Here is a 26,034-nt window from a genome sequence, read left to right as displayed (position 1 = left end):
CTCCTCATTTCCCCAGATTAGGCGTGTGACCTCTGGGTACCTGAGGCCAGTCTGCCCTCGCCCGGGCGGGCGTGGCATAAGAAGGCACAGCAGTGCTGGGGCCTAGCTTTGGGCACCCACGCAGAACGCGAAGCTTCCTCCCCCGCGCAGCCTCTGCGTCCCGAATCTGGTGCGGTGCCAGGCGCTGAGGATACAAACGACCCAGGAGGGGCTGGTACACCACCCTGTCTGGACACTCTTCCGGGCGAGCTGCGAGGCCGGACCTCCAGGCTGAGGCAGGAAAAGAAAGTGCGCCGCGGTGGGAGGCGCGCTCCTCCCTTGGGCGCCCGCTGGGGCGGGCAGACGCGCCACGCGCCGCAGCGTCCCCGCAGCCCCTCGCCTGCGCAGAGGTGGGCTCCGGGCTGAGTTCCTGACCTCCGCCCCAGTCCCTAGGAGGGGAGAGGAACTGCGCAGGGGTGAGGGGCCCTGGCACCCCGGCCATTCTCAGGCCGGAACCCCTTTAACAAGAGGGTGGCCGTGGAGCACATCAGGCACAGCCGGGGGCAGCCTGGCAAAACTGGACTCCGTGCGTTCCTCACGGTTTACTAGATAGTTCTGTGCCCTTAGTACAGTTTTAATTTTGATTTCGTTGAAAAAAAAATCGAGCATATTACCCGTATTCTTTCTTTTGTACATGATAAAACAATCAGAAGTACAAAGGAAGTTAAATGTCTCTCCCAACTCTGTCTGCCAGTCCCCACGCTCCTAGATTCTGTCCCAGGACACCAGGACAGGTTGATGCGCTAGGCAGTGAGGATGCTGCCACGCGGAGATTGGTCCTTGGGGACTGTGTCCCTGGAGAGTGGGGTTGCTAGGGGAAGTTAAGGAACTGTTTTCAGGAGGGCGGAGGGCCCCCGAGGGTGGGCGCACAGTGCTGGGAGAAGGACGTTTTTTCCTGGTTGGGGGAGGAGGGCCTCTATGCAGTCTTTAAAGAATTGCGAATTAGAGAGGAAAGCGGCCTCGTTACCAGGGACACCATTGGCAGTGAGGAAGGCGGAAGGGTAATCTCTGGACCCTCCTGGAAACTGGAAGGCCCAGAGTTTGTGGGTGAGGGGAGAGAAGAGAGAGGGAGAGGGAAAGGGGAGGGGGGGAGAGAGAGAGGCTTGTGGGGACGGGGAGGGGTACCTCAGAAGGGGCTTAAGAGGTTGGGGGACTTGAAACATAAACCATTATCCTTCCTGTGGTCCCTTTTGTACCCACAGGCTATTGAAGAGATAGGAAATATGATGGTAGGCACTCAGTAACCCGGGCTAATGAACTAAATAGTTAACTGTATACTGTTCAACCATCAAACTGGAATAATGCCCACTGTGGTCCTGTAATTAACTTCCAGTCCCACCTAACCAAGATACTAGTAAAATCCTCAGCTGGGTGTGATGTAGGGTTGATCTCAGGTGGCCTTGGCCTGCAGTGGCTTGAAGCAGGGTTTTGGTTCCTGGCCAGAGATTGACTTTGGGTCACGGCAGTGAGAGAGCTGAATCCTAGCCACTAGACCAGTGGTCAGTGACAAGGCCATGACCCTTCAGCTTTGCAGAAAAGAATTCCCACAAAGACGGAGAGTAGTGAAACAAAGTGTTTATTAGGAGGAAAAAGAGTACAGTACGGGTGGATAGACACACAGGCGGACTCAGAGAATGAGTCGTGCCCTCATGGTAGTTTAAATCACTTATATGCGGCATTTCTTCCAGGTTTCCTTTGGCCAACCTTTTTTTTTTTTTTTTTTTCGGTACGCAGGCCTCTCCCATTGCGGAGCACAGGCTCCGGACACGCAGGCTCAGCGGCCATGGCTCACGGGCCCAGCCGCTCCGCGGCATGTGGGATCTTCCCGGACCGGGGCACGAACCCATGTCCCCTGCATCGGCAGGTGGACTCTCAACCACTGCGCCACCAGGGAAGCCCTGGCCAACCATTTTAAATCGCCTGGTTCTGAGTCTGTATTTGGTATATCTCAGGATCCTCCCATGTGTGCTCTCGCATCTCTCAGCTAAGATGGCTTCCAGAGAAGAGGCCTATGGGTAGCTTAGCATCGCTTTCCTTTTGACCTCCAAGGAGCTTTCTAGTCGGGAAGGTCTCCTTGACTTTGAGAATGAGAAATATGTGGTCTCTTATCTCTTATCTGGGCAGGGCCCAGCCTCCTCTCTCAATTGTCCTGCTATTTTCGGTGTTCGAGTATCGGTCCACAGGGAACGAACTCCAGCTGTTTACCCTGGGCGGGGAGGGTGGGGGAAGGGTGCTATCTATCTCCTGCCTCAGGGGGACGTCCTTGTCCTAAGCATGTGCATTTCTTCCCATGATTTCATCATCCAGTTTTACTTAATGATGTGTACCAACGCTAGCACTTTGTTGATGCAGCTTGGGCAACACGATGGGGCGATGCATGACCAGTTCCACTAGTGACTCATAGAGTAAGTTCCCTCCCAGTGTCCTGGGGACCATCCTTCTCTGGAAGGGGAAGGAGGAACTGGGAATAAGAAACAAGACTTTGTTTGCTACTCCCTTTATTAAAACAATATCAGGGAGACGCAAGAGGGAAGAGATACGGGAACATATGTATATGTATAACTGATTCACTTGGTTATAAAGCAGAAACTAACACACCATTGTAAAGCAATTATACCCCAATAAAGATGTTAAAAAAAAAACACAACAATATCAATATTTAGTATCTATGTTACAGCAAGGTCCTGGTTTTCCTCGCATCTCCCTGGCTACTCTTTCTTGGTTTGCCTCACGAGCGCCTGCCTTCTTTTCTCCAGTTAGGTGTGGTGCCTCCCAGAGTCCCGTTCCAAGCCCTCTTCCCCACACGCTATCCCTCAGCAATCTCACCCACCCCCATAAATGGCTTTAATGACCATCTATGACTTTCAGATTGCCCTCTCTACCCACCCCTTTCTCTTGAGCTCCAGACAAGTTCATCCACCTGCTTCCAGAACAACACCTTAAACTTCATGTCTCCATCCAGAATTCATCTCTTCTTCTCCAGCCCCCAGTGTGGATTTCGTTTTCTCGGTGACTGCATTTACTTTCTTCCTCAGCTGTACAAGCTTTGGCTTGTCCCACCCTCCTCACCCCCCCGACCCTACTGACCTCCAGCCATGATGTCCTGAGTGGGAACCTCTAAATCAGCTTCCCAGTCCTTGCACTTTTCTTCTCATCCAGCCACCGTCACCTGTTAGTCTCCTAACTGGTCTCCCTGCTTCCAGGTTTGCCCTCCAGGCCTCACTCCACATGGAGCCTGAGTGATGTTTCCAAAATGGAAATCTGATCATTACTGTCAGCTTTAGGATAAATGCCAAATGCCTTCATGTGGCCTAGAAGGATGCTGACCCTTGTCTGCCTTTCCACCTTCATGGCTCAGCACTCCAAGCTCAAACACGGAGGTCCAGTCATCCCACTTTCATTCACTTCCTTCGGTGTTTATGCAATGACCTGGGGACGTTTCCTATGGCCGTTTCCCTTTTTCCTGACTGTTTCCCTTACAGCTCTTCCCTTGGCCATATTCATCCTTCAGGTCCCTGTGGTGACATCACTTTTCTAGGAAGCTTTCCCTGATTCACAGGTCTGGATTAGCTGCCCCTCATCACAGTCCCTTTCAGACTGTACTTACCTTGCTGTTTATTTGCCTTTCTTCTCCCACAACCATAATGAGCTTGAAGGCAGGGACCTGTGCATCTGGGTCACGTCATTATTCTCATGTCCCAGCATGGGGTCTGGCATATAGTATCCATATATGCTCAATAAATATTGAATAACTGCTTGAATGAATAAATGAAAGAATTAAACGTGTGAAAATAGATGAAAACCAATCAAAGGAGAACAAGAAAAGGCTTTATATTCAGGGCTTGCTATAGCAAGGGAGTTAGCCACCTTTATTTGCTTTTTGGCAAAGACTCAAAGACAGGCAGAGGAATGGGAACGCTTCATAGTGGGAAAAAAAAGAGAAGGCATCAGTTATGCCTTGATTGGAGGCTGTTGGCATAGGGAAGCTGCAGGCTGGCTAACTAGAAGTGGGGTATCATGTGATTGTTTAGGGATGCATATTTGGCTTTCTTTGGTTGGTCCTAAGTTGGAAGCAGGGCAAAAATTAGGGAAGCTGTTTGTTATTAATCAGGTCCTTCCCATTTTGGGTCAGTTGTTATAGGGGTTGTTATTTGGCTACCTGGACTGGTTAGAAGTGCGTGATAGCTGACTGTTTACAAGTCTGATTTATAGACAGCAGGCTGGCTTCCTGGGCTGGTTGCTGCAGGTTGTGGGTCAGAGTTTTATTTTTATATATGGTCTGGTCATTGCGCATGTGTATATTCAGAATCTCAAGCTAATATGTATTGAGCATCTACTGTACACCATCCTGTGTATTAAGTGTTGTTTATGCAGAACCTTATTTATTTCTCACAGTACCTCTGTGCGGTAGGTATTACCATGTCTGCTTAACCCTGATCACTTCCTCCCTTGAAGCTGATGTTAGTCACATTTTCTTTCTTCTGGCCATCCTTGATACCTTACCACCTCCCCCTCCTCCAAACTCGCCGCAGACTGGGCTCTGAGTTCTTCTCCAGCCCAAGGTTGCCGTCTTCCAAGCATGTCAGTATCCTTACTCAGTTCCTTCCCACAGCACTAGACTCCCAGTTCTGGATTTCCTTATCTTCAGTGACCTTCACCTGCAACACTTTCAGTCAGCCATGCCTTGGTCATCAGGCACATCAGTCATCTTCAGCAGGAAAGGCCTCATCTCTGATATGTAAACCCTACCATCCAACCTCTTAGTGTGGTTGAAATACATTCTACCCTTTTAGCCCTGCCAGGCAGTAATTAATTCTGGGTAAGAGCATTATGGTAGATTTCAAAATACTTTAAATTACTTTTTGTTATTTTCTAAGATGTCTAAAATACGTAACATGAAAAAGAAAAAAAAGCCTCTAAGCATTATTTTTTTAATTTAAAAACAAGTGTCACCTACCTGCACACCCATCAATCTATCATTCTCTTTCTGGAGGATACAGGGAAGGGATAAAGTCCATAGAACATTGTATAGTTGTAGTCAGACTGCAGTCAGAACCAATAATGATGGAGTTCATTTAAAATGAATTTACTGTTATTCTTTTGGAAGGTCTCCAACAATCATGGCAAACACAGTTGACATAAATCACGTTTGAGTGGCCATGTTCCATTATGCTGAGTATGATGGTTAATTAACTTGGCTGGGCCACGGTACTCAGTTGTTTGGTCAAACATCAGTCTAGATGTTGCTATGAAGGTATTTTTTTAAAAATATTTATTTATTTTTTTGGCTGTGCTGAGTCTTTTTTTTTTTAATAAATTTATTTATTTATTTTATCTTTGGCTGCATTGGGTGTTCGTTGCTGCGTGCGGGCTTTCTCTAGTTGCGGCAAGTGGGGGCTACTCTTCGTTGTGGCGCGCAGGCTTCTCATTGTGGTGGCTTCTCTTGTTGCGGAGCATGGGTTCTAGGTTCACGGGCTTCAGTAGTTGTGGCACGTGGGCTCAGTAGTTGTGACGCATGGGCTTAGTTGCTCCACAGCATGTGGGATCTTCCCGGACCAGGGGTCAAACCCGTGTCCCCTGCATTGGCAGGTGGATTCTTAACCACTGCGCCACCAGGGAAGCCCGCTGTGCTGAGTCTTAGTTGCTGCATGCGGGATCTTCCTTGCGGCATGTGGTATCTTTTTTTTTTGAGTTGTGGCATGTGAGATCTAGTTCCCAGACCAGGGATTGAACCGGGGCCCCCTGCATTGTGAGTGTGGAGTCTTACCTACTGGACCACCAGGGAAATCCCTGTGAAGGTTTTTTGTTTTGTTTTGCGGTACTCGGGTCTCTCACCGTTGTGGCCTCTCTGGTTGCGGAGCACAGGCTCCGGATACGCAGGCTCAGCGGCCATGGCTCACGGGCCTAGCCGCTCCGCGGCATGTGGGATCTTCCCAGACCGGGGCACTAACCCGTGTCCCCTGCATCGGCAGGTGGACTCCCAACCACTGCACCACCAGGGAAGCCCCCTGTGAAGGTATTTTTAACAAATGTGTTTAACATTTAAATTAGTATACTTTGAATATGCAGATTACTCTCCATAGTGTGGATGGGCCTCATCCAATCAGTTGAAAGCCTTAAAAGAAAAGTCTACGGTGTCCTGAGGAAGAAGGAATTCTGCCTCCAGACTGCTTTCAGACTCAAGATGGCAACATCAACTCTCCCCTGGGTCTCCAGCCTGTTGGCGTGCCCTGAAGATTTTGGACTTGCCAGTCCTCAAGTTCTCATGAGTCCATTCCTTAAATTCTCTGTCTGTCTATCCATATCCTATTGGTTCTGATTCCCTAGAGAGCCATGACTGATTCGCTGGGCGAGGGCCAGATGTGCAGGACAAGAATTCCCGCACACAGCACAAATGAAGATAAACAGGACCCACCTCTGTAAATTACTTCCCATCTCTCTCCTAGCCACCAGTTTTCTGCACCTCCAATTACTCCTCTTTAAGTCAGGCCCAGCATCTGATAAGACTTATTTACATTTGTTGACTGAGGGATTCTACTTTAGCAGGTGGTTCTCAGCCAGTGTGTGATGTCATTAGCATTTTAAGCTTCTTGTTTCCAAGCTGAAGAAGTAAGAGTCTTACCATTATCCTTGAATAAAGGATGGTCTGCTAACAGGGAAAGAGAGGTGTTTATCATAAGGCATCCTGAAAGTAAATCTGTGTTAAGTCTTCAGGGAGAGGGTGCAGCCAGATTTTATGGAGAAAAAAAGAATACAGGAATATCTAACTTTTGCTATTTTTCAGTGATAAGCGATCATATGGACCCCTTGCTATGGCCTCTCCCAGGGCTTTGGACGGAAGATATAAAGTGAGGGGTCCTGGGAATTCCCTGGCAGTCCAGTGGTTAGGACTTGGTGCTTTCACTGCTGGGGGCGCACAAGCCGCCGGTAAAGCTGGCTCCGTTTCTGGGCTTTTTAGGGTGGGGACAGAAAGAAGGGTGCTGACCTTTCCTTAGGTTGGTTCCTGCTTTGCTGGGGAGGAAAGCTGAGGCTGGCCTGGTTCCAGCTGCTGGAGGAAGACGTCTCTTCCTTAGACCCAGAATGTCGCTCCTCTGCAAGCCCAGCCCACGTGACTTGCCAGACCCTTGCCCCACTTCCATCCTTTCCCTTGCTCCCCTTCTTTGCTTTAACCCCTGTCCTACTGTTTCCAGGGCCTGTTTCCACACTCTTGCACCCTGCTTCTTTAGGGAGTGTCCAGGCATATTTCAGAGGACGATGTGTAGCCCATCTCGCCCTCCATCTGCAAATGCAAATCCCTCTCTGTGCTTCATAGAGATTTTCTGTCTCTGAGGACAGCATCTCTGAGTGCGTGTGCCATGGCAGAATTGCCACTGCTTCATGTGTGGGCACTTTTCTCTGTGGTCCTTTGTCCACATCTATGGCCAGCATCTCCTCCCGTCTTCCTGCCTCTTCAGACTTCCAAATGCTGTGTTTATCATCTCACATAAGCAGACACATGCTATCAGAAGCAGTTTTCTAATTGTACCCAGAGATAAGTATTTTTATATAGTTTGCTTTCATATATTTCACTGAGTATGTGAATTTGTTAGCACCTCCTCTCCTCATTCTGGGAGGAACTCAGTGACTGGCTGGAAAGTTCTGCAGGTTCCAGGGGCTGCAGTTTCCCTCTTGGCTCCAAGTCCCTGCATCTCCAGAACCACTGAGGTCATCTGTGCCCCATGTTTCATGGCGGTTCTTCCCCTTCTGCTCCCACCGCCTGAAATCTGGGCCTTTTCTTTGATCTTGCCCCAGAATCACTCACACAAGACTCATGTACGTGTATCATAAGACTTTACTGAAAGACTCTGCATAAGCAGCGGAGTTGTTTTATGTCACAGCGGAACCCAAACAACTTAAAATTATACAAATGTAATCCTCGTTTCTTACACCCACCTTTGGGAATTCCTCCCTTGCCTCCTTTCTCCCCAGACTTGAGCCCTGCTAAACTGATTGCCACCCCTTTCCCCTCATCCCTTACTCCCTGAGGCAGAAGTAGCCTCGTCCAGTTTAGATTAGAAAACAGCAACAACAAAACCAGCTCTTCTTCCTGTTACACTTTAGTGTGAATAAAAAACAGAGAGAAATGAAGAAAACAGAAGTCCTCACCACGATGTGAAAAAAGAGCCCCTTCCCTTTCACACATTTCACCACTTCAGCCGCCGGCGGCACACACATGCACACGCGAAGCCAGCCCCACCTCAGACACGCAGAGCCCTGCCGAGTCCCCAGAGACCTGCCGAGTCCCCAGAGACCCTCCATCTCTCTCTGTTCCCTCACTTCATTTCTTCCTCTTGGATCCCAAAAGCTGTCAAAGAAAAACACTACTCCTGCTCTCACTTCATGTAAGTCCATGGTTAGGAACCATACTGAATAGTGAGACAGGAAAGAGACAGGCCTGGAGAGAACAGAGAGATAGATAGCAGGAATCCTAGGAACTGGAAGGTTCATTTAGGAACAAGGAAGGCGACCCCTGTGATGGAAAGCCACATTGCAGATCCCAGGACATTTCTGCACTAGGCACACAGTGGGCATCCTCAAAACTCTCATTACAAAGGGTGCAGCACAGGGACAGATTCTATACCTAGACACCCCCATCTCGTAGTTGGGCCCCTGCCCAGAGCTTCTCAAGCTCTTCACTGCCCTCGCCTATGGGTCACAGGTGGTACTTGGCACCTGGGACCTTTCTCCAGGGGGAGAAGCGATCATGCCAGAGGCTGCAGAGGCCGTAGATGGTGGCCAGCAAGGCAGCCCCTAAGGCCAGGTGCCAGCAGAAGAAGATGCTGAGGAAGGTGAGGTCCGTGGGGTTTTCCCCTCTCCAGGGCTGCCCCGAGGGCGGCGTGTACATCAGGATGCTTAGCTGCATCAGACAGCTGCTGAGCGCCAGCCCCATCCAAGTCTTGAGCACCCAGAGCTGGGGCTGGCCGGGGACCCAGATCTCGATGGCGAGCACCAGACCGACCGGGAAGGCAGGCACTGTGAACAGCGTATGCACGCGGCTCTCCAGGGCGCCCTTGTGCTCCGCGTGGGTCACCACCAGCAGCACCAGCGCACGGAAGGCCAGCGCCTCGGCCGCCTGCTCCAGCTTCACATGCCTGGCTCGCGATGTCCACCACGCCACTGAGGAGGAAGGACCGGTACGTGGTGAAGTGCCGCCACTCGTCCTTGAACGTGACGGTCACCGAGGGGCTTCCCAGTCCACCATCATCAGCCGCTTTGTTCCTGGCGGGTAGAAGAACTCAGGGAAGGTGAGAATCAGGGAGAAAACCACCTTCCCCACTCCTTCCACAGGGACCAGCTGCCACCACCTGTGCCCTCGCTTCTCCCTTGGGGGCAGAGGGGCTTTGAGGAACCTCTGTCCCCGTAACAGGGCCAAGGACACCAGCACCGAGTAGTAGAGTGAGAAGAAGAAGAAGAAGATCCCTGCTACCAGGTGTCCCCCGAAGGTTCCCATGGTCTCAGTGTGTATGTCAGGGCCACCAGGGCGACAGTGGGAGATGAGCAGCAACCTCGCCGGCACCCCTCACAAGCAAGAGTGGCTACTTTTGAACAGCGGGGAGATCTGCCCGATCCAGCCCCACCCATGCTTCCCACACAGCGAAAGGTGTCCAGAGCATCTGAGTCACTCCTGGGTGGGACCTCTTTCGGAGGCGTGATGGTGGGCGTGCGTGCGTTGCACCACACTCTGTTCCTTACTTAGATGCTAGGCCTGGGATTTCAACCTCTTGCCCCTCACTGTAGGCACTGGTTTGCCCTTTCTCTCACAGTCTCTGCCCCACCGCTCCACAAGGAGAGGGGAGGGAAAGAGTTAGGTGCTCCAGGAAAGAGACTTCTCTTCCACTGACGGTCTCTTGGTGCCAGGCATGTTACATAATTTTTTTGTCATTTAACTACATCAACATTGGGAGACTGGGATTGACATATATACACTACTGTGTATAAAATAGACAACTAATGAGAACCTACTGTATAGCACAGGGAACTCTACTGTATGCTCTGTGGTGACCTAAATGGGAAGGAAATCCAAAAAAGAGGGGATATATGTATACATATAGCTGATTCACTTCATTGTACAGCAGAAACTCACACAACATTGTAAAGCAACTATACTCCAATAAAAATGAATTTAAAAAATCCCTCAACAACTCCATAAGGAAGTTATTGCTAAACAAATTTTACAGGTGACATGAAGACTCGGGGTGGGGGCGGGGGAAGGGACATGCATGAGGTCCCTTCTAGCAGCCAGCACAGCAGAGGCTGGATGGGGACCGGGTCTATTCATTTATCTGCACAGTGACTGAATTTCAGCTCCAACGCTTGCAACTCACATGACTGCGAGCAAGTTAACTTTGTCTTCTTGAGACTCGGTTTCCTGATCTGTAGAATGGGAATAATAATTACTCCCTAGGTTTGTTGTGAGGATTAAATATAGACATACCTTATTTTATTGCACTTTTCTTTATCAGGCTTTGTGGATATTGTGTTTTTTAAAACTAAAGATCTGTGGCAACCCTGCATCAAGCTAGCCTGTTGGTGCCATTTTTCCAACAGCATTTGTTCCCTTCGTGCCTCTGTGTCACATTTTGGTAATTTTCACAATATTTCAAACTTTTTGTTATTATTATATCTGTGATCACTGATCTTTGGTGTTGCTATTGTAATTGTTTTGGTGTTTTTTAGTAATAAAGTATTTTAAAATTAAGGTATGTATGTTGTTTTTTTAGACATAATGGTATTGCACACTTAATAGACTACAGTATAGTGCAAGCATAACTATTTTTGTTTTTCGGCCGTGCCGTGCAGCACGTGAGATCTTATTTCCCTGATGAATGAACCCGTGCCCCCTGCAGTGGGAGCGCAGAGTCTTAACCACTGTACCACCACGGAAGTCCCAAGCATAACTTTTATATACACCGGGAAACCAAAAAATTTCCATGACTCATTTTATTGCGATATTCACTTTACTGTGGTAGTCTGGAACCAAACCTGCAATACCTCTGGGGTATCCCTGTAGAATAATGTATGTAGAGTGTCTGATACATAATAAATACTCAAAAAATGACAGTGATTATTAGTAATTTTGCTATTGTTATTACTAATATTCCTTGCTAAATTCCTATGATGCTGAAGTTGTTCAAGTATTTCTATGAATGATACCAAAGTAGGAATCATAAAGAAAAAAGTGAAAAGCTTAATTATATGTAAATTTTTAAAGTTTTTATTAATAGAAATTAAACATTAGATTAATAATTTATTTATATGTTAAAGTTACTGTTAAAAAAACAATTTCAAGAGAAAAACAAACTGTAAAATTTTACTCTATATGTAACAAAGTGTTAGTCTACTTACAATATAAAGAGCTCTTACAAATCAAGAAGTTACAGATGAACACCTCAGTAGGAAAATGGGCAAAGGCCATAAACTGGCTACTCATCTAAGAAAAACTATAAATGTTTAACAAACCTATGAAATTCAAGATAATGAATCTTGCTGGTAAGCAAATGAATAATAATAAAATCAACATGATACATGTTATGGACTGAAAATTTGTCTCCCCACAAGATTCATATATTGATGCTCTAACCCCCAATGTGATGGTTTTTGGAGGTGGGGCCTTTGGGAGATGATTAGGTTTAGATAAAGTCATAAGCGTGGGACCCTTATGATGAGATTAATGCCCTTATAGATAGAGGAGGAGAGACAAAGCTCTCTCAGAAGAGTGTGAATTCTGTTGTTGTTGGGTAGAGTGTTCATATATGTTTGATTTAGTTGGTTTATTGTGTTGTTCAAGTCCTCTGTTTCCTTACCTATCTTCTTTCTGCTGTTTCTCTCCATGGGCATGCACTGAGGAAAGGACATGTGAGCACACAGCGAGAAGGTGCCTGTCTGTGAGTCAGGAAGAAGACACTCATCAGAACCCAACCATCTGGACTTCCTTGGCAGTCCAGTGGTTAAGACTCCGCGCTTCCACTGCAGGGGGCACGGGTTCTATCCCTGGTCAGGGAAATAAGATCCTGCATGCCATGTAGTGCATCCAAAATAAAACAAACAAAACCCCAACCAGATTGGCATGCTGGTCTCAGATTTCCAGCCTATAAAACGTGAGAAAAGAATATTTGTTGTTTAAGCCACCCAGGCTACGGTATTCATTAGAGCAGACTGAGCTAAGGCAGAATTTTGGTACTGTGAGGTGGGATGCTGCTGTAACAAATACCTAAAAATGTGGAAGCAGCTTTGCAACAGGATAATGGGTAGAGGCTGGGAGAGTTTGGAGATGCATGCTAGAAAAGATCAAGATTGCCATGAACAGGCAGTTAAAGGTGATTGAGCTGAGGGCCTACAAGGAAAAGAGGAGAGCTATAGAGAAATGTCCATCTTCTTAGAGAAAGCATAAATAGTCATGAACAGAATGTTGGTAGAAATATGGGCTATAAAGCCTGTTCAGGTGAAGTCTCAGATGGGAATGAGGAACATGTTATAAGACAATGGAGAAAAAGTGATAAATTTTATAAAAATGGCAAAGAACTTGGCACAATCATGTTCATGTTTTAGTGTTTTATGGAAGGTAAAACTTGTGAGAAATGAAAATGCATGTATAACTGAGGCAATTTCTAAGCAAAGTGTTGAAGGAGAGGCTTGGTGCCTCCTGATTGCTTATAGTAAAATGTGAAAAGAGAGGAATGCATTGAAGAAGCAATTGTTAAGCAGAAAATATCCTGAGGGCTTCCCTGGTGGCTCAGTGATTAAGAATGTGCCTGCCGACACAGGGGACACGGGTTTGAGCCCTGGTCCAGGAGGATCCCACATGCCGTGGAGCAACTAATCCCATGCACCACAACTACCAAGCCCGCACTCTAGAGCCTGAGAGCCACAACTACTGAGCCCACATGCCACAACTACTGAAGCCTGCTGCGCCTAGAGCCCGTGCTCAACAACAAAGAGAGACCACTGCAATGAGAGGCCTGTGCATCGCAGCAAAGAATGGTCCCCACTGGCTGCACCTAGAGAGGGCCTGCGCACAGCAACGAAGACCCAATGCAGCCAAAAATAAATAAAATAAATTTAAAAGAAAAAGAGATCCTGAACTTACAGTTTTGAAAATTCTCACCCTGTCCATATTGCAAAAAATGAGAAAGCTTTTCTGAAGAGAACAGTAAGGTGGGGCCCAACAACACTTTGATAAGGGGATTAGTATGCGAATAGGCTACAGACCTAATTAGCCACTCCATCAGCAACACTGCCAGTTTCAATCCAAAGGAATGGAGCTCAGACCAAATGAGGGAAGGCTATTGGGCTTGTTAGATCCTATAGACAGGACTGGACCATAAAGTTATTTGGCTGTGAACATGTGCTATTCTTCAAGACAAGGGAAAAATGACCCTGAAGGCAATTCAGAGATCATCAGGGCTGCTTCCTTGGTTTCAAAATGTAGGAGGGGTGGGCATCACCTCAGTTTCAACAGGTCAGATAGTGGTCTTCTGGAGCCTTGGGAGTGGGGCCACCTGGAGGCAGGGGGTGGTAACCTGCCATGCAGAGCAATAGGGATGGCGTTGCCAATCCACTGGGTCCTGAAGGCAGGACCATTGCTCCAATGGACCAGAGGGCTGAGCATAGAACCAAAGAGAATTATTCTCCAGCCGTAAGATGTAATGATATTTGCCTTGCTAGGTTTTGTACTTCCTTGGTACCATAACACCTTCCTTCCACTTTCTCCCTTTTGGAATGGGAATGTTTAGCCTATGCCTGTTCCAGGACTGTATTTGGAAGCAGGTAACTTTTCTGGTTTCACAGGTTCACAGCTGGAAAGGAGTTTTGCCTCAGTATGAATCATACCTTGAATCTCACCCATACCTGATTTAGATAAGACTTTAGGCTCTTGATTTAAGAGTTGATGCTAGAATGAGTTGAGACTTTTGGGACTGTTGGGATGGGATGGATATTTTTGTATATCTTTATGAATTTTAGGGAGGCCAGGGGCAGAATGTTATGGACTGAATGTTTGTGTCCCCTTAAAATTCATATGTTGAAGCACTAATCCCCCAGTGTAATGGTAGTTGGTTGGAGGTGAGGTCTCTTGGAGGCAATTAGGTTTAGATGAGGTCATGTGTGTGGGGCCCTCCTGGTGGGATTAATGTCCTTACAAGAAGAGAAAGAGAGATGAGAACTCTCTGTCTGCCATGTGAGGACACAGCAGAGAAGGTGGTCATCTGCAAGCCAGCAAGTGTGTCTTCGCCAGGAACTGAATTGGCTAGCACCTTGGTTTTGGCCTTCTCAGCCTTCAGAACTGGAGAAATAAATATCTGCTGTTTAAACCACTGAGTCTGTGGTAATGGTGGCCCAAGCAGACTAATAACATTGATCCACTGGTCATTTAAAAGTGTGCTAATTTCAAGATTGGTTCAAGATGGCAGAGTAGAAGGACATGCCCTCACTCCCTCTTGCGAGAGCACCAGAATCACAAGTAACTGCTGAACAATCATCAGCAGGAAGACACTGGAACTCAACAAAAAGGAAACCCCACATTGGAAGACAAAGGAGAAGCCGTAGTGAGATGATAGGAGGGGTGCAATCACAGTAAAATCGAATCCCATAACCATTGGGTGGGTGACTCACAAACTGGAGAGCAATTATACCACAGAAGTCCACCCACTGGAGTGAAGGTTCTGAGCCCCACGTCAGGCTTCCCAACCTGGGCATCTGGCAATGGGAGGAGGAATTCCCAGAGAATCAGACTTTGAAGGCTAACAGGATTTGATTGTGGGACTTTGACAGGACTGGGGGAAACAGAGACTCCACTCTTGGAGGGCACACACAAAGTAGTGTGCACATCAGGACCCAGGGGGAAGGAGCAGTGACCTCATTGGAGATTGAACTAGATGTACCTGCTAGTGCTAGAGGGTCTCCTGCAAAGGTGGGGGGTGGCTGTGGCTCACTGCGGGGGCAAGGACACTGGCAGCAGAAGTTCTGGGAAGTACTCCTGGTTGTGAGCCTTCCTGGAGTCCACCATTAGCCCCACCAAAGAGCCTGTAGGCTACAGTGCTGGGTCGCTTCAGGCCAAACAACCAATAGAGAGGGAACTCAGCCTCACCCCTCAACAGGCAAGCAGATTAAAGTTTTACTGAGCTCTGCCCACCAGAGCAACACCCAGTTCTACCCACCACCAGTCCCCCCCATCAGGAAGCTTACACAAGCCTCTTAGATAGCCTCATCCACCAGAGGGCAGACAGCAAGAAGGACTACAATCCTGCAGCTTGTGGAATGAAAACCACATTCACAGAAAAATAGACAAAATGAAAAGGCAGAGGACTATGTACCAGATGAAGGAACAAGATAAAAGCCCAGAAAAACAACTAAATGAAGTGCAGATAGGCAAACTTCCAGAAAAAGAATTCAGAATAATGATAGTGAAGATAGTCCAGGACCTTGGAAAAAGAATGGAGGCAAAGATCAAGAAGATGAAAGAGGGCTTCCCTGGTGGCGCAGTGGTTGGGAGTCTGCCTGCCGATGCAGGGGACATGGGTTCATGCACTGGTCTGGGAAGATCCCACATGCCGTGGAGTGGCTAGGCCCGTAAGCCATGGCTGCTGAGCCTGCACATCTGGAGCCTGTGCTCCGCAATGGGACAGGCCACAACGGGAGAGTCCCATGTACTGCAAAAAAAAAAAAAAAAAAGATGATGAAAGAAATGTTTAAGAAAGACCTACAAGAACAAACACACAGAGATGAACAATACAATAACTGAAATGCAAAATACACTAGAAGGATTCAATAGCAGAATAATGAGGCAGAAGAATGGATAAGTGACCTGGAAGACAGAATGGTGGAATTCACTGCTGCAGATCAGAATAAAGAAAAAAGAATGAAAAGAAATGAAGGCAGATTAAGAGACCTCTGGGACAACATTAAACACAACAACATTTGAATTATAAGGGTCCCAGCGGGAGAAGAGAGAGAAAGGACCCAAGAAAATATTTGAAGAGATTATAGTCAAAAACTTCCCTAGCATTGGAAAGGAAACAGCCACCCAAGTCCAGGAAGTGCAGAGAGTCCCATACAGGATAAACCCAAGGAGAAAACACCAAGACACATAGTAATCAAATTTGCCAAAATTAAAGACAAAGAAAAATTATCGAAAGCAGCAAGGGAAAAACGACAAATAACATACAAGGGAACTCCCATAAGGTTAACAGCTGATTTCTCAGCAGAAACTCTACAAGCCAGAAGGGAGTGGCATGACATATTTAAAGTGATGAAAGGGAAGAACCTACAAACAAGATTACTCCACCCAGCAAGGATCTCATTCAGATTCGATGGAGAAATCAAAAGCTTTACAGACAAGCAAAAGCTAAGAGAGTTCAGCACCACCAAACCAGCTCTACAACAAATGCTAAAGGAACTTCTCTACGTGGGAAACACAAGAGAACAAAAGGACCTACAAAAACAAACCTAAAACAATTAAAATGATAATAGCAGCATACATATCGATAATTACCTTAAATGTGAATGGATTAAATGCTCAATCAAGAGACACAGGCTCGCTGAATGGATACAAAAACAAGACCCATATATATACTATCTACAAGAGACCCACTTCAGACCTAGGGACACAAGCAGACTGAAAGTGAGGGGATGGAAAAAGATATTCCATACAAATGGAAATCAAAAGAAAGCTGGAATAGCAATACTCATATCATTAAGACTTTAAAATAAAGAATATTACAAGAGACAAGGAAGAACACTACATAATGATCGAGGGATCAATCCAAGAAGACGATATAACAATTATAAATATATAGGCACCCAACATAGGAACACCTCAATACATAAGGCAACTGCTAACAGCTATAAAAGAGGAAATTGACAGTAACATAATAATAGTGGGGGACTTTAACACCTCACTTACACCAACGGACAGATCATCAAGACAGAAAATTAAAAAGGAAACACAAGCTTTAAATGACACAACAGACCAGTTAGATTTAATTGATATTTATAAGACATTCCATCTGAAAACAGCAGATTACACTTTCTTCTCAAGTGCACATGGAACATATTCCAGGATAGATCACATCTTGGGTCACAAATCAAGCCTCAGTAAATTTAAGAAAACTGAAATCATATCAAGCATCTTTTCCAACAACAACGTTATGAGATTAGAAATCAATTACAGGGGAAAAATGTAAAAAAACAAACACATGGAGGCTAAACAATACATTACTAAATAACCAAGCAATCACTGAAGAAATCAAAGAGGAAATCAAAAAATACTTGTAGACAAATGACAATGAAAACACAAAGATCCAAAACCTATGGGAGGCAGCAAAAGCAGTCTAAGAAGGAAGTTTATAGCAAGAAAATCCTACCTCAAGGGACAAGAAATATCTCAAACAATCTAACCTTACACCTAAGGAACTAGAGAAATAAAAACAAACAAAACCCAAAGTTAGTAGAAGGAAAGAAATCATAAAGATCAGTGCAGAAATAAATGAAATAGAAACAAAGAAAACAATAACAAAGATCAGTAAAACTAAAAGGTAGTTCTTTGAGAAGATAAACAAAATTGATAAACCTTTAGCCAGACTCATCAAGAAAAAGAGGGAGAGGACTCAATTCAATAAAATTAGAAATGAAGAGGGAGAAGTTACAACGCACACTGCAGAAATACAAAGCATCCTAAGAGACTACTACAAGCAACTCTATACCAATAAAATGGACAACCTGGAAGAAATGAACAAATTCTTAGAAAGGTATATACTTCCAAGACTGAACCAGGAAGAAATAGAAAATATGAACAGACCAATCACAAGTAATGAAATTGAAACTGTGATTAAAAATCTTCCAACAAACAGAAGTCCAGGACCAGATGGCTTCACAGGTGAATTCTATCAAACATTTAGAGAAGAGCTAACACCCATCCTTCTCAAACTCTTCCAAAAAATTGCAGAGGAAGGAACACTCCCAAACTCATTCTATGAGGCCACCATCACCCTGACACCAAAACCAGACAAAGATACTACAAAAAAATAAAATTACACACCAATATCACTGATGAATATAGATGCAAAAATCCTCAAGAAAATACTAGCAAACAGAATTCAACAACACGTTAAACAGATCATACACCATGATCAATTGGGACTTATCACAGGGATGCAAGGATTTTTCAATATATGCAAATCAGTCAATGTGATACACCATATTAACAAATTGAAGAAGAAAAACCATATGATCATCTCAAGAGATGCAGAAAAAGCTTTGACCAAAATTCAACACCAATTTATGATAAAAACTCTCCAGAAAGTGGGCATATAAGGAACCTACCTCAACAAAATAAAGGCCATATATGACAACCCCAGAGCAAACATCATTCTCAATGGTGGAAAACTGAAAGCATATCTTCTAAGATCAAGAACAAGACAAGGATATCCACTCTCACCACTATTTTTCAACATAGTCTTGGAAGTCCTAGCCATCGCAATCAGAGAAGAAAAAGAAATAAAAGGAATACAAATTGGAAAGAAGAAGTAAAACTGTCACTGTTTGCCGATGACGTAATACTATACATAGATAATCCTATAGATACCACCAGAAAACTGCTAGAGCTAATCAATGAATTTGATAAAGTTGCAGGATACAAAATTAATGCGTAGAAATCTCTTGCATTCCTGTATGCTAACAACAAAAGATCAGAAAGAGAAATTAAGGAAACAATTTCATTCACCATTGCAACAAAAGAATAAAATACCTAGGAATAAATCTACCTAAGGAGATAAAAGACCTGTACTCAGAAAACTATAAGACATTGGTGAATGAAATCAAAGATGACACAGACAGATGGAGAGATATACCATGTTCTTGGATTGGAAGAATCAATATTGTGAAAATGACTCTACTACCCAAAGCAAGCTACAGATTCAATGCAATCCCTATCAAATTATCGATGGCATTTTTTACAGAACTAGAACAAAAAATCTTGAAATTGGTATGGAGCCATAGAAGACCCCGAATAGCCAAAGCAGTCTTGAGGGGAAAAAGTGGAGCTGGAGGAATCAGAGTCCCTGACTTCAGACTATACTGCAAAGCTACAGTAATCAAGGCAATATTGTACTGGCACAAAAACGGAAATATAGATCAATGGAACGGGATAGAAAGCCCAGAGATAAACCCATGCACCTATGATCAACTAATCTATGACAAAGGAGGCAAGAATATACAATGGAGAAAATACAGTCTCTTCAGTAAGTGGTGCTGGGAAAACTGGACAGCTACATGTAAAAGAATGAAATTAGATCACTCCCTAACACCATACACAAAAATACACTCAAAATGGATTAGAGACTGAAATGTAAGACTGGAGACTATAAAACTCTTAGAGGAAAACATAGGAAGCACACTCTTTGATATAAATCACAGCAAGATCTTTTTTGACCCACTTCCTAGAGTAATGGAAATAAAAACAAAAATAAAGAAATGGAACCTAATGAAACTTAAAAGCTTTTGCACAACAATGGAAACTATAAACAAGATGAAAAGACAACCCTCAGAATGGGAGAAAATATTTGCAAACAAATCAAAGGACAAAGGGTTAATCTCCAAAATATATAAACAGCTCATGCAGCTCAATATTAAAAAAGCAAACAATCCAATCAAAAAATGGGCAGAAGACCTAAGTAGACATTTCTCCAAAGAAGACATACAGATGGCCAAGAAGCACATGAAAAGCTTCTCAACATCACTAATTATTAGAGAAATGCAAATCAAAACTACACTGAGGTATCACCTCACACCAGTTAGAATGGACATCATCAGAAAATCTACCAACAACAAATGCTGGAGAGGGTGTGCAGAAAAGAGAACCCTCTTGCACTGTTGGTGGGATTGTAAATTGATACAGCCACTATGGAGAACAGTATGGAGGTTCTTTGAAAAACTAAAAATAGGATTACCATATGACCCAGCAATTGCACTAGTGGGCATATACCCAGAGAAAACCAAAATTCAAAAAGACACATGCACCCCAATGTTCATTGCAGCACTATTTATAATAGCCAGGTCATGGAAGGAACCTAAATGCCCATCAACAGACAAATGGATAAAGAAGATGTGGTACATATATACAATGTAATATTACTCAGCCATGAAAAGGAAGGAAACTGGGTCATTTTTAGAGATGTGATGGACCTAGAGAATGTCACACAGAGAGAAGTAAGTCAGAAAGAGAAAAACAAATATCGTATATTAATGCATATATGTGGAATCTAAGAAAATGGTACAGATGAACTGGTTTGCAAGGCAGAAATAGAGACATAGATGTAGAGAACTAATGTTTGGACATCAAGGGGGGAAAGCGGAGGCAGCGTGTGATGGTGGGATGAATTGGGAGATTGGGATTGACATATATACACTAATATGTATAAAATAGACAACTATTAAGAACCTGCTGTATATAAAAAAATAAAAGAGTGTGCTAATTTCCACAAATTTGTGTATTTTCCAGTTTTCCTTCTGTAGTTGATTTCTAACTTCATCTCTTTGTGGTTGGAGAAGATACTTCGTATGATATCTATCTTTTTTTTGTGGTACGCGGGCCTCTCACTGTTGTGGCTTCTCCCGTTGTAGAGCACAGGCTCCGGACGCGCAGACTCAGCGGCCATGGCTCACGGGCCTAGCCGCTCCGCGGCATGTGGGATCTTCCCGGACCGGGGCACGAACCCGTGTCCCCTGCATCGGTAGGCAGACTCCCAACTATTGCGCTACCAGGGAAGCCCCATGATATCTATCTTTTTAAATGTTTTCAGACTTGAATTGTGACCTAACATGTGGTCTATCCTGAAGAATGCTCCATGTGCACTTGAGAAGAATGTGTATTCTGTTGTTGTTGGGTAGAGTGTCCATATGTGTTTGTTTTTAGGTGGAGATCCGTGTAAGGGAAGACCTTCCAACTGGCACAGGTTGCAGCACAAGCAGCTTTATTATTGCCTAGCGGATCCAGAGGTAGTAAATTTCCCGGAGGCTGTGTCAAGTCCATATAGGAGAATCACAGTGAAGGTGCCATAATGCTGGAGCAAAACCATGACTATGTTGGCAAATGACCATCCGTCCTCATTTTGAGAAACTGTTCTTAGCTTGCTGTTGGACTCTTGTGGAGAGTGAACACTTTCCATATTGGACATCAGGTAACCGTGTGATCTGGGTGCTTTCTCAGTCTAAAGTCAGGCATGCCTAACAATGCTCCACCATCAAACAGATACGGTACAATGAGGCCAGGTTTGAGCATGACCTGAAAGCACAAATAAATGGCGTGAAAGTGTCGCTCACGTTCCCAGCATGCTTTCTCTGCCCTCTTCTCCCTCAGCCAACACGTAGGGCCACGTGTAGAGCTCTCTATGACTACTTGATGAGGGGGAAACATTCAAGCTTGGTTCCAGATGGCTCTACCAGGGATGCCCTGAGCAGTGCTATAGTCCCTCTCCAGATGTTCCTGAAGAACAGCAGATAAAAGAAACACTTCCAGGAGGCAGAACTTTGAACAGAGTATTTAAATTTTTTAAAAATTTTCTACTTTTTCTGGAATGGCTCAAGGACCACTAAACCCTGGGGTGTGATTAAAAATCTCATCATATGATCAATGACCTAGAAGAACTAAGATTAGAGGATTTATGACAAAAAAGTTTGGGGAAGAGTTAATGGCTTGAACTCTCAGAATGGGCCCAGAATATGGGTCTCATGTGAATGCTGAACAAAATATTACCACGGTGGAGGCTTTCAGTGACCAGGGACCAGGACAGTCCACTCTGCGGATGGCATTCTGCTCCCTTCCCCTCCACCCAGTGTGTGCTCAGTGGGGTCATGTACGGTGTGGCCATGGAGGCTGGGGTGGAGCTTATCTGTGGCCTTAAGAATATAGACTTCCCTGCACAGAGGATGACACAGTTCCTCCCACTCCTCAGTGGCAAATAAGAAAAGTGGTAAAGAATGATAAATGATAAGTCAAAAAAATCTTAAGACTGCTGCAATAGTGAATGGCTAAAAAAAATATTTTTTCCCATCCTAGCAACACTAGACCCTGAGGGTAAAAGTTTTAGCACCAAAGGGAAGAATATACTCATCAAGGGACACATTGATGATGTCATTGAACTGGAAGCCGGGCTTCACATGGATATTTCAGGTTCCTCAAGGCACAGGGCAAACAGGCAAAAAAAGAGGGATATGGTGTTGGCTGTGGCTAGTGGACACAGGGATGTAGAATTGCTGCTCTACAAGGAGGTGGGGGGCAGGGATGCAGATGAAACACGGTGCTTCACCAGGTTGCCTTCTTAGGCTACATGTTCAGTGGTAGTTAAAGGAAGGTACTTCGTAGGCAAGACAACCAAAGGCTCTTTGATTCATTTATTCATTCAACAATGAATACTGCTAATGTCAGATGCTGTTTCAGGCCCTGAGGATACAACAATGAAGAAGAGAGACAAGAAAAAAATACTCAAGAAAACAAGAAAAATGCTAGAGGATGATAAAGGGTAAGCCCTCTCCCCTCAAAAAAAAAAAAAGGCTATTGCAATAGTGAGTGACTCCTTCAGATTAAGCCATCAAAGAAATAACATTTAAGGTCAAATTGGCATTAGGGTCCAGCCATTCAAAATCTGACTGAATGTTTGGGTCACTCTATCACATGAAGACCAGAGGAGCAGATGAATGAAATAAAAAACACCGGTAAACCCATCTCCACACTGACGATCAATGCTACTCCAATCTTTCCAGTAATGTCTTTCTCTTCCTAACTAGAATCAGATTTGGGGTTTTGCCATCAAGAACGTTGATAAGGGGACTTCCCTGGTGGTCCAGTGGCTAAGACTCCATGCTCCCAATGCAGGGGGCTCTGGGTTCGATCCCTGGTCAGGGAACTAGATCCCACATGCTGCAACTAAGAGTTCGCATGCCACAGCTAAGACCCGGCACAGCCAAATAAATACATAAATAAAAATATTTTTAAAAGAACGTTGATAGGGACACTCCAGTAGTAAGACCATGGGTAATTTATTTCTTTATCTTTTTCTGCATTTTACAATGAACAAGTATTATTTTTTTTAATCAGAGACTACCTGAAAACTTGAAATCAATGATGCAATGATTTTTTTTTTTAATGAAGGTTTTTATTTATTTATTTATTTAGGCTGTGTTGGGTCTTTGTTGCTGTGCGCTGGCTTTCTCTAGTTGTGGTGTGGAGGGCTACTCTTTGCTGCGGTGTGCAGTCTTCTCATTGCTGGGGCTTCTCTTTTTGCGGAGCACAGGCTCCAGGTGTGCGGGCTTCAGTAGTTGTGGCACGTGGGCTTAGCTTCTCCGACGCATGTGGGATCTTCCCGGACCAGGGCTCGAACCCATGTCCTCTGCATTGGCAGGCGGATTCTTAACCACAGCGCCACCAGGGAAGTCCCAATGATGCAATGATTTAATGCATGGAGAAAAAGCTTAGATATCAAAACATCACAATGTGGTAAATTCTGGATGGTAGTTTTATGGGAAATGTTAATTTGCATCTCTATTTTTGGTATTTTTCAACTTTTCTGTGAGGCTTTATTAATTTAACTTTATGGTAAAATTATTAACATAAAAAACTTTGTAAGAACTCTCTTTAGTCATCGAAACATTTCTTTATACATGTATATTCATGTGTACAATTATTTATAAAGGTATATTTGCAATACTGGCAACTTTTAAAGACACCAAAAGGCACAAAGACAAGTAAAAAGAGTAATATAACATAGCAAATGCCAACACAGAATGAATAAGTGTTAACATTGTGTCATGTTTGCTTCAGGATTTTAAAAAATAAATAAACATTCAAATCCTTCCAGTCCCCTTCCCATACCTTTCTCCCTTCATAGGGAGGAGCCAGTCTCAGGAACTTGATGTGACTCTTTCTTGTCATTCTGTTATTTTGTATATGTTTGTATCCCTGCCTGTCTTTCTCTGTCTCTCTAACCCAGCGGTCCCTAACCTTTTTGGCACCAGGGACCGGTTTCAGGGAAGACAATTTTTCCACGGACGGGGGTGAGGAGGGTGGGGGATGGTTCGGGGGGGAACACAAGCCACGGGCAGCGGCAGATGAAGCTTCTTTCGCTTGCGGCGGCTCACCTCCTGCCGTGTGGCCTGGTTCCTAAGAGGCCAGGGACTGGTACTGGTCCGCAGCCTGGCAGTTGGGGACCCCTGCTCCAACCCATGTGATTGTTTTCTGTGTATTTCTAGTTCTGCAGAAACAAGCAACACAAGGGGCTCTTTTTTGAACAAGGCACTGGTCATGCCTCAGAACCCGTGGAAGTGAAGTTCCTTTGCAATGAAGTCAGTGCAGTCAAATAAAAAAAAGGGGAGGGATTCAAGAATCATGCAAAAATACAGTTGATGGGAACCATATGTCAGGGTGGCCACGTTCCAGTAAACCAGGCAAGTGCACAGCTGCGTTGGACCTAAATTCCTCTGCTCCCAACTCCTATTTTGTCCACAGGGTAACTAAAGGTAAACAGAACTAACCTTTATTCCCACTCCCCACCAAACGTGACCCTGAGTCTCCAGTGTGTCTGTCTCACCCCATCTCATCGTTTGCTGCTGTCTGAGTGCTCCTGGCTCTCAAAAGTAGACAGTGCCTGATAATAGTCATTTATGCTTGTTGACTGATAGATCAATTTTAGCAGATGAGTTTCAGTCACTGTGACACCTCAATCAATCATTTTAAGCCCCTCATCTCCAGCTGAAAAAGGAGAAATCCTTAGCTTTACCCACAACTAAAGGAACTGTAGGCATCAGCCAGCAGGTGCTGAGATGTATTTGCTATGGGGAGAGGTTCCTGCCCTCACCCCAAATTCTGATTTATTGATCAGGGGCTATTGGGCCTGGGCATTCATGCTTTTAAAATCTCCCCTGCAGACACAAAAGGACAAGCACTGTATGATTCCACTTATATGAGGTACCCAGAGTAGCCAGATTCATAGAGATGGAAAGTAGAATGGTGGTTGCCAGGGACTGGGGGAGGGGGGAATGGGGAGTTCGTGTTTAATGAGGACGGAATCTCTGTGTGGGAAGATGAAAGAGTTCTGTGGATGGATGGTGGTGATAGTTGCACAACAGTGTGAATGTACTTAAAGCCCCTGAACTGTATCCCTCAAAATGGTGTATTTTATGTTATGTATTTTCTACCACAATTTTTTTTAAAGTGAAGAGCAAATTCTCCCTTGGTGACTGTAATTTGCAGCCAGACTGAGAACCACCTCACGCTATCTGATCTGCAGTTACTGTCAGAAGGGCGGGTCCTGCCCTCTTGCTCGAGTTGGCTTCCTACACCCCTGGGAGGCTCAGCTGGGCGCTGTTCTGGTTTTAACTCTTGCTGCTGCTGGGTGGAAGGTGGGTGCAAAGAAGTTTCACTTTTCTCTCTTGCTTTGCGATTTGGTCCGTTCGCTACCCAAGACTGGCCCCAGAGACCCCCTCCGTGCCCTCTGCAGCACTTCTGCATAGGTGGCTGGATGGCTACCCCTCTGCCAGCAGGGTTTTTTCTTTTCTGGTCCCTTTCCATACGTGTGGCTGGAACCTCCTCCCTCCCCTCTCTTTTTCCAGACTCGGATACGCTTAGTTCGCTTCAGCCCTGAAACCTGACTCACGCATGTGTAACTCACACGGGAATAAACCTGCCAGTTAATGTCAAATAGAGATGCCTACGGGTGGTTCTTTGTATCTCCTCTAATGAAACGTCATGCTTATCTAGTTTGTGACCCAGATGCTAGTGGAGCATCACCCTATCTTTTGAAATGTAGGTGAAGTTGACTCATTGCCTACCCATCCCATACTCTCCGAAATCCAACTCTCTGTCTACGGTTCCTGAGCATTCCAGGGCCCCCATCAGACTCTGAGTGTGTGAATCTGCTATAAACACGTTCTGCTGCAGCGCTGTTTGTTCTGTTTTTGTACTGCCCA

The 26,034-nt window shown here is 45.0% G+C and overlaps 1 pseudogene across 1 annotated transcript; it reads right to left on the bottom strand.

Annotated features, from left to right (window-relative positions):
• Positions 1–8,731: 8,731 nt before the first annotated feature.
• LOC309962258 (transmembrane epididymal protein 1A-like) lies at positions 8,732–9,529 on the bottom strand (annotated as a pseudogene). The gene has a single exon. The product of its transcript is annotated as a transmembrane epididymal protein 1A-like (transcript).
• Positions 9,530–26,034: the final 16,505 nt, after the last annotated feature.

Source organism: Leucopleurus acutus, assembly GCF_964270905.1.
Source record: "Leucopleurus acutus genome assembly, chromosome: 5".
NCBI classification, from domain to species: Eukaryota; Metazoa; Chordata; class Mammalia; order Artiodactyla; family Delphinidae; genus Leucopleurus; species Leucopleurus acutus.
This window is presented reverse-complemented; position numbering and strand designations above follow the sequence as displayed.